The sequence below is a fragment of the Pongo abelii genome, chromosome 8 (genome assembly GCF_028885655.2).
Source record: "Pongo abelii isolate AG06213 chromosome 8, NHGRI_mPonAbe1-v2.0_pri, whole genome shotgun sequence".
NCBI classification, from domain to species: Eukaryota; Metazoa; Chordata; class Mammalia; order Primates; family Hominidae; genus Pongo; species Pongo abelii.
In genome coordinates, this window is record NC_071993.2 from 69,208,117 (window position 1) to 69,217,590 (window position 9,474).

Consider the following 9,474-nt stretch of genomic DNA (forward strand, 5'->3'; position numbering starts at 1 on the left):
TCCAAATTCCTGCTTGGCTGCTGCCTCCTCTGTGAAGTTTTCCTGGTTTTTGCAGGTAGCCCACAGGACTGAGAGCACGGCTTCACTCCAGCACTGGTGCTTGTTAAGTGCTTAGCTAATATTTGTTGAATTATGGAATAAATAAAAGCATTTACCCTACTCTATTGTCATATTTTGCCTGTTTTCCTAATTAGCTTTTCTACTGCATGGACCAGTTTGTTCATCTGTGTAACTGCCCTAGTGCCACAAAAGCTACTTGATGAAGACACACCATTCATACCTGTGGTTTGCCTCCCTGGCCACACGTAACAATCACCTGAGGAGCTCTTGAACCAGCCTAGAGCCTAAGTCCCACGTAAGGCCAATTAAATTAGAATATTTGGGGAGAGGGGCCCTTCATCAGCATTTTTCCAAAGCACCCTGTGCAGTCAGGGTGAACAACCATTGATTTATTTCTTATTTATTTATTTATTTTAAGATAGGGTCTTGTTCCTGTTGCCCATGCTGGAGTGCAGTGGCACGATCATGCCTCACTGCAGCCTCAACTTCCCAGGCTCAGGCGATCCTCCCACCTCAGCCTCCAGTTAGCTGGGACTACAGGAGTATGCCATCACACCTGGCTAATTTTTTGAATTTTTAATAGAGACAGGGTTTCACCATGTTGCCCAGGCTGACCTCCTGGGTTCAAACAGCCTCCAAAAGTGCTGGAATTACAGGGCCTGTAATCCCAGCACTTTGGGAGGCCGCTTGAGCCCAGGAGGTCAAGACCAGCCCCACCATTGATTTCTATAAACCAGAAACATGCCTCAGCCTGAAATGAGAGATTCTGAGGAAGACAGGAGAGTGGTAAGAGATTGTAGAATTAGCTAAAGATTGTTGAAGAACAAAGTTGTTGGGGATCTTTTGGTTTTTGTTTTGAGACTCAAAGGTGAGGTGGCCTTTCACTAATCATATCAATTAGTGATGTCCAAATAGTCTTAATAAAGACAGTTTTTAGCACCAGGCTATACAAAAGAAAATTTGGACAGGGTATGGTGGCTCACACCTGTATTCCCAGTGCTTTGGGAGGCTGAGATGGGAGGATGGCTGGAGGCCAGGAGTTTGACACCAGCCTAGGCAAGATAGCCAGAACCCTATCTCTATAAAAAATTTAAATATTAGCCAGACATGGTGACACACACCTGTAGTCTCAGCTCCTGGGGAGGCTGAGGTGGGAGGATCACTTGAGCCCAGGAGTTGGAGGCAACAGTGAGCTATGACTCCATCACTGCACTCCAGCCTGGGTGACAGAGTAGAACCCTGTCTCTAAAAAAAAAAAAATTTGAACCACCCCAGTGTTTAACTTTGTGATTCACAGTCTTTTGGATTTTGTAGGAGAGTAACACTTCAAAAAGAATTTGAGGAAACTGACAGTTGCCAACTTTTTTTTTTTTTTTTTGAGACGGAGTTTCGCTCTTGTTGCCCAGGCTGGAGTACAATGGCACAATCTCGGCTCACCACAACCTCTGCCTCCTGGGTTCAAGCAATTCTCATGCCTCAGCCTCCCAAGTAGCTGGGATTACAGGCATGCACCACCATGCCTGGCTAATTTTGTATTTTTAGTAGAAACAGGGTTTCTCCATGTCAGTCAGGCTGATCTCGAACTCCTGACCTCAGGTGATCCGCTCGCCTCGGCCTCCCAAAGTGCTGGGATTACAGGCACGAGCCACCATGCCCGGCCACCAACTTTTAATTTTGATAATAAGGACATTTTTAAAAAGAACTAATGGCTATCTACTATCAGCATCATTTCATAGAATAAAGGACATTTTATCCCCCAAAATAGTAAGAAGAACATACTCCCTGAATAAAGGATAGCCCTTCCCATGAAAAAAGAGTGGGCAACTTTATATCAACATGTTCATTTTCTCACTTTTTTCATCTTTTTTTATTTTCCATTTCAATATAGACAGTGAAACTATCTTCGTGTCTGGTTAACTGACCAGAGTACATTTAAGAATCACTGGACTACTTTATAAATTTCCAGGGGTAAGGAAGTATAAGTCAAGTTTAATTTAACTACTAACAATTTTCTCCAGTTTTTGCAACCTAATGTGCTCATCTAACTGGAAAGGGTTTTTTTTTCATCTTCTTCTTTTTTTTTTTTTCGAGACAGAGTCTTACTCTGTCACCCAGGCTGGAGTGCAGTGGTGCGATCTCAGCTCACTGCAATCTCTGCCTCCTGGGTTCAAGTGGTTCTCCTGCCTCAACCCCCCAAATAGCTGGGACTGCAGGCCCGTGTCACCACACCTGGCTAATTTTTGTATTCTTAGTAGAGATGAGGTTTTGCCATGTTGCACAAGTTGGTCTCAAACTCCTGAGCTCAAAGTGATCCACCTTCCTCAGCCGCCTCAGCCTCCTAAAGTGCTGGGATTACAGGCGTGAGCCACTGTGCCCAGCCTCTTGTTCTGTCTTCAATACAGAAGGAAAACACACAGCTCAGAGGGACAGTGGCAAAGGAATGTGGAACAGAGTGCCAAATTAAGAGTAGGACACTCAGATTTATTTGTATCCATCTCTGTAACCAACTAATGTGTGTAAGCCTTGAGCAAATCACTTAGTGGCCTTGTCTTAAAGTTGGGTTTTCCACAAAGCAGGAAGCCCTATGCAGACAGTTATATCCTCAGAGCCTGGTACAGTGCCTGATACGTAGCCAATGCTTAATAAGTAACTGTTAAATTAATGAATAGATCTAATCAAGGGAATTGTTTTATATCATCTTAGCCAGGCCTCAAATCCTACAACTTATTTAAATGGTAAATCACAAATCCTTGCCCTGAGTAATTTATTCATTTACCCTTGGTTCCCAAACGGTCAATATTTTTGTACTGTGCCTAAAGAATTGATGGAAGAAAACAAAAGAATTGATGAAAGAGTGAAACTTCTGAATTACTTTCTTTTCTTGTTACTGCATTTTTTTCTTATTTATTTATTTGTACATGAATAAGATTTTAGTGGTGATATCTGAGATTTTGGCGCACCCAACACCTGTACCCTGTACCCAATATATAGTATTTTATCCCTCACCGCCCCCCCCACCCTTTCCCTCGAGTAACCAAAGCCATACTGCTTTTTTTTTTTTTTTTTTTTTTTTTTGAGACAGAGTCTTGCTCTGTCGCCCAGGCTGGAATACAGTGGTGTAATCTCCGCTCACTGCAAGCTCCACCTCCCAGGTTCACACCATTCTCCTGCCTCAGCCTCCCAAGTAGCTGGGAGTACAGGCGCCCGCCACCACGCCTGGCTAATTTTTTGTATTTTTAGTAGAGACAGGGTTTCACTGTGTTAGCCAGGATGGCCCTCGATCTCCTGACCTCGTGATCTGCCCGCCTCTGCCTCCCAAAGTGCTGGGATTACAGGCGTGAGCCACCGCACCTGGCCTGCATTTTTTTAATTATAAAATTTTCAAACATATTTGTCATTGAAAGTTTGTATAGCTGGGCACAGTGGCCCATGCCTGTAATCCAAGCATTTTGGGAGGCCAAGGCAAGGTGGGTCACTTGAGGCCAGGAGCTCAAGACCAGCCTGGGCAACATAGCAAGACCTGATCTCTGCAAAAACTAAAACATTAGCTGAGCATGGTGGCCTGTGCCTATAATCCCGGCTACTTGGGAGGCTAAGGTCAGGAGTATGGCTTGAGCCCAGGAGATCAAGGCTGCAGTGAACTATGATCACACCACTGCACTCCAGCCTGGGACACAGAGCAAGACCCCATATTAAAAACAAAAAAAAGGTTTGTATAATAAAAAGAGAAGAGGCCAGGCGTGGTGGCTCATGCCTGTAATCCCAGCACTCTGGGAGGCCGAGGGTGGAAAACCTGAGGTCAGGAGTTCAAGTCCAGCCTGGCCAACATGGGGAAACCCCATCTTTACTAAAAAAACAAAAATCAGCTGGCTGTGGTGGCACACACCTGTAATCTCAGCTATTTGGGAGGCTGAGGCAGGAGAATCATTTGCACCCAGAGGCGGAGGTTGCAGTGAGCCAAGATCACGCCACTGCACTCCAGCCTGGGCAACAAGAGCAAGACTCCGTCTCAAAAAAAAAAAAAAAAAAAGAGAGAAGAAGTAGTTCTAGGTACTAACACTGAATGATAATATTTTAGCGTGTATTCCAGTTTTTTGCCTCAGTTAATCTCTCTCTTGTGGCTGAAGGTCGAACTAAATTTTTCAGCTAAGGAAACTAGAGTAGTAAAAAAGTAACTTACTAGAACTTACAAGAATGTCAAGTCTCCTCGGATGGTTTGCATGAATTATAATCATTCCACATCTGGAAATATTCCAATTTCTCTTTCTTTTTTGAGACGGAGTCTCGCTGTGTTGCCCAGGCTGGAGTGCAGTGGCGCGATCTCGGCTCACTGCAACCTCTGCCTCCCAGATTCAAGCAATTCTCTTGCCTCAGCCTCCTGAGTAGCTGGGATCACAGGCGTGTGCCACCACATTCGGCTAATTTTTTTGTATTTTTAGTAGAGAACGGGTTTTGCCATGTTGGCCAGGCTAATCTTGAACTCCTGACCTCAGGTGATCCGCCCGCCTCAGCCTCCCAAAGTGCTGGGATTACAAGCATGAGCCACTGTGCCTGGCCAATTTTTCACCATAATTGCAGACAGGGGCCCTGAATTTGCCTTTCCAGCTATAAGGTAACCAATGCAGACAGCATCAGGTCATTCAAGTTGGCAAGTTCATTATTTCCTCTTTAAATGTATTTTTTAAAAATGAGATAACATTGGCCGGGCGCAGTGGCTCACTCCTGTAATCCCAGCACTTTGGGAGGCCGAGGCGGGCAGATCACGAGGTCAGGAGATCGAGACCATCCTGGCTAACCTGGTGAAACCCTGTCTCTACTAAAAATACAAAAAAATTAGCCGGGCATGGTGGCAGGTGCCTGTAGTCCCAGCTACTTGGGAGGCTGAGGCAGGAGAATGGTGTGAACCTGGGAGGCAGAGTTTGCAGTGAGCCAAGATCACGCCATTGCATGCCAGCCTGGGTGACAGAGCAAGACTCCGGCTTAAAAAAAAAAATGAGATAAGGTCTCACTATATTATCCAGGCTGGTCTTGAACTCCTGAGCTCAAGCGAACTTCCCGCCTTGGCCTCCCAAAGTGGCAGGTTCATTATTGAACTTCAGGTTAAAGTTCATCTTTCAAGTTGCATCCCAAGGAAGGCCAAGCGGATCAGGCTGGCGAACCATTTCACCAGCTTGATACCTACTGGTATCAGTAACAAGAGACTGCTTGTAAGAGGGCATAGCTCAGCTTCGTACAGCCTTGTCTTTTTTTTTTTTTTTTTTTTTTGAGACTGAGTCTTGCTCTTGTTGCCCAGGCTGGAGTGCAGTGGCACGATCTCAGCTCACTGCAACCTCCACCTCCCGGGTTCAAGCAATTCTTTGCCTCAGCCTCCCAAATAGCTGGGATTACAGGCACCTGCCACCACACCCAGCTAATTTTTGTATTTTCAGTAGAGACAGAGTTTCAACATCTTGGCCAGGCTGGTCTTGAACTCCTGACCTCGTGATCCACCCACCTCAGCCTCCCAAAGTGCTGGGATTACAGACGGAAGCCACCACACCTGGGCCTTTTTTTTTTTTTTGAGACAGGGTCTTGCTCTGTCACTCAGGCTGGAATGCAGTGGTGCAATCTCAGCTCAGCCTCCCAGACTCAACCAATTCTTCTGCCTCAGCCTCCTGAGTAGCTGGGACTACAGGCGTGCACCACCATACCTGGCTAAGTTTTGTGTTTTTAGTAGAGATGGGGTTTCACCATGCTGGCCAGGCTGGTCTTGAACTCCTGACCTCAACTGATCCGCCCACCTCAGCCTCCCAAAGTGCTGGAATTACAGGAGTGAGCCACCGCACCCAGCCTACAACCTTGTCTATAAATTGCTTCAGGGTTGGGATTGGGGTTGGTTCGTCTTTATATTCTCCAAAGTGTCTTGCACATAGTAGTAATAAATAATGTTAAGAAAAATAAAAGGTTAAGGATCTGTTATCTGTTTATCTAAGATCTATCTTTCTAAATTCAGAAATTAGACTGTAAACTTCATATGCTTACAGATTTCTTGTAAGTGTCAAACACATTATAGACATTCATTAAATACATGAAGACTGAATGAATATATTTCCTAACTATTGTAAAGTAGTACTTCCTGTTACCCAGTCTAAAACCACTTTTTCTACTCTGTGTATGTTTGTTGAAGAGTGACTTTAAACACATAGCATCTTAGCATTTGACCAATGGAGTGTTCTATTTTTATTACATGTACTACATTTGCTATTTTTTTCTGTGGTATATATGTACATACATAGTCTTGGAACTGTTCCCATTGTACCTTTTCTCTTTCCAAAATCAAGTATCATATTTTGAGGACCTCTTATCTGAGCTGCCCCTTCTGGTGTTTGCAGCCTATTCATCTGCTCCATGTGCCTCACTTCCATGGCCAGTGTGACTTGGCATATCTGTTACCGAGACTGAGATCTGTTTTCTACCAATTCCAATGCCACACATGGAGTCATAACCTGTGGTAAACAGTCTGTAATAATTCCTAGATTTCGTTTCCTGAATTGCAACTGATGACATGAAATAACTGTAAGTTCAGCTTATTTGTAATATCTTTCTCTGTAGCAGAAAAATTAGTGTTCACCAAATAGTCCCTGTGCACCCCTGCATTTCATAGCCTTCCCCTCCATTAGGTTAGAACCATGTGGCTAGTTTCAGCCAATGGATGAGAAGCTGAAATGATATGTGTTACTTCTGGTTCAAAGAGTTAAGAACCAGAGTGAGTCATTCTCCATTCGTTTCTTCCCCTTTGGTAGTGTCTCAGAAGCCATGTGTTCCAGATGATAAGCTACAAGTTAGCAGAGCTGCCATTAGCCTGGACCCCTAAGTAACTGCATGGAGCAGACTCCTCCCACTTGTTCTGATACGTAACAGGAGAAATACACCTTATTGTGTTAAGCCGAAGAGATGCTGAAGTTTTTCTGCTATAGCAGGTGGTGTTGCTTAACCTAAATTAACAAACAGTAGTGTTCAGGGGATATGTTCCAAGATTCCCAGTGGATGCCTGAAACCACAGATAGTACTGAATCCTATATATATTATGTTTTTTTCTATATATACATATCTATGATAAAGTTTAATCTATAAATTAGGCACAGTAAAAGATTAGCAACAATAATTAATAATAAAATAGAGCCAGGGCAACAAAATTTATTGTAGCATCTCTACAAAAAATTTAAAAATTAGCTGGTCACATGCCTGTAATCCCAGCTACTTAGCAGGCTGAGTTGGGAGGACAGCTTGAGCCTGGAAGGTTGAGGTTGTGGTGAGCATGATCATGCCACTGTGTTCCAGCCTGGGTGACAGAGTGACACTCTATCTCAAAATAATTATTAATAACTTAAAAACAGAAAAAATATAATAATATACCGTACTAAAAGTTATGGGAAAGTAGTCTCCCTCTCAAAATATTTTATTGTACCCTTCTTGTGATAAGAAAGGATGGAGGAGTGGTGTGAGATTTCATCATGTTACTCAGAACAGTGTGTAGTTTAAAACATATGAATTGTTTATTTCTGGAATTTTTCATTTAATATTTTAGACCACATTGACTTCAGGTAACTGAAACTGCAGAAAGCAAAGCCATGGATGGCAGGGAGAACCACTGCGTTCCCTAAATGCAATACAACCCAAATATCTTCCTTTTTCATTTTTTTGAGATGGGGTCTCACTCTGTCACCCAGACTGGAGTACAGTGGTGTGATCTCGACTCACTGCAACTCCACCTCCCGGGTTCCAGTGATTCTTCTGCCTCAGCCTCCCAAGTAGTTGGGATTATAGGCACCCTCCACCACACCTGGCTAATTTTTTGTATTTTTAGTAGAGACAGGGTTTCGCCAGTTTGGCCAGGCTGGTCTTGAACTCCTGACCTCAGGTGATCTGTTTGCCTCGGCTCCCAAAATGCTGGGATTACAGGGGTGAGCCACTGCACCTGACCCAAATATTTGTCTTAAAGCCATACCTTTCTGCCCTTCTGCTGTCTGCCATGTGAGGACGTAGTGCTCCTCCCCTGCAGAAGATGCAGCATTCAAGCCTTCATCTTTTATTTTATTTTATTTTATTTTATTTTTGAGATGGAGTCTTGCTCTGTTGCCCAGGCTGGAGTGCAGTGGTGTGATCTTGGCTCATGGCAACCTCCACCTCCCAGATTGAAGTGATACTCCTGCCTCAGCTTCCCGAGTAGCTGGGATTACGGGCATGCACCACCATGCCCGGCTAATTGTTGTATTTTTAGTAGAGACAGGGTTTCACCATGTTGGTCAGGCTGGTCTCGAACTCCTCACCTCAGGTGATCTGCTGGCCTTGGCCTGCCAAAGTGCTGGGACTACAGGCGTGAGCCACCTCACCCAACCAAGGCTTCATCTTGGAAGCAGAGAGCAGTCCTCACCAGACGCCAGCACCTTGATCTTGGACTTCCCAGCCTCCAGAACTGTCAGAAATAACAGAACTGACAGTTCTGTTCTGTATAAATTACCCAGTCCTGGATATTTTGTTATAGCAACACAAAATGGACTAAGACAGAAATTGGCTTATTGGCTTCCAAATAATTAGCTTTCTCATAAGTGTAAGTTGAATTTTTTGGAAACAAGGATGTTGCTTGGGAGTACAGCTGTATCTGAAAAGAAAGAAATTCTGCCCAGTATCTGTTCAGTGGCCTCTTTGCAGCTTCCTAAGCCTAGTCTGGAGCTCTTAGTAACAGTTAATGACCTATGAGCTGATTTACAGGGTGGCTAGGGAAAGAACACTTTATTCCCGCCAATTAAAGGAGTTGGGGACTGATATTGGGGATGGTGTTGTGTAATTCTGCGGCTCCACTCAAAACCTCTGAGGAAGATAGTGTGGGAACTCAAGATGCTGAAGTGGACTGAGGGAGCATGTTTGCTGAACATGCCTTTAGTGTTTGGTAGAACAATATTATTAATAATAGCTAACACTTTTGGAGCACTTACAACCTAAGTGAGTTCCCTGAATTGGCTCATGTAATCCTCATAACCATTCTCTTTAAATATTGCTATTATGCCCCATTTTACAGACAAGAAAACTGTGCTCTGAGGTGTTAAGCAGTTTCAGGGAGGTCAGAATTCCCAACTGAGCAGTTGATCATAGCACTCCACTTGCCCCTCAGTGAGGTCTGAATTCAGAGTCCAGGCCTGAAGCCACTGTTCTGTAAGGATGGCCCTTGGGGGCGGTTCAGGAGTCCAGGCCGGCACTGCCAGGACAGGCCTTTGGAACCCATGACCTCTCCCAGGCTGGAGAGGAAGCTGGCACCACCAAGGAAGCACAAAGATGGGGAAGCCAGGGAGGGCGAAGTGGCCTCGGGGACAGAAGGCAGGAGTCCTGGCACTTAATGGATGAGATAGAGAGAAGGTGCTACTGGCAGCGACAGAA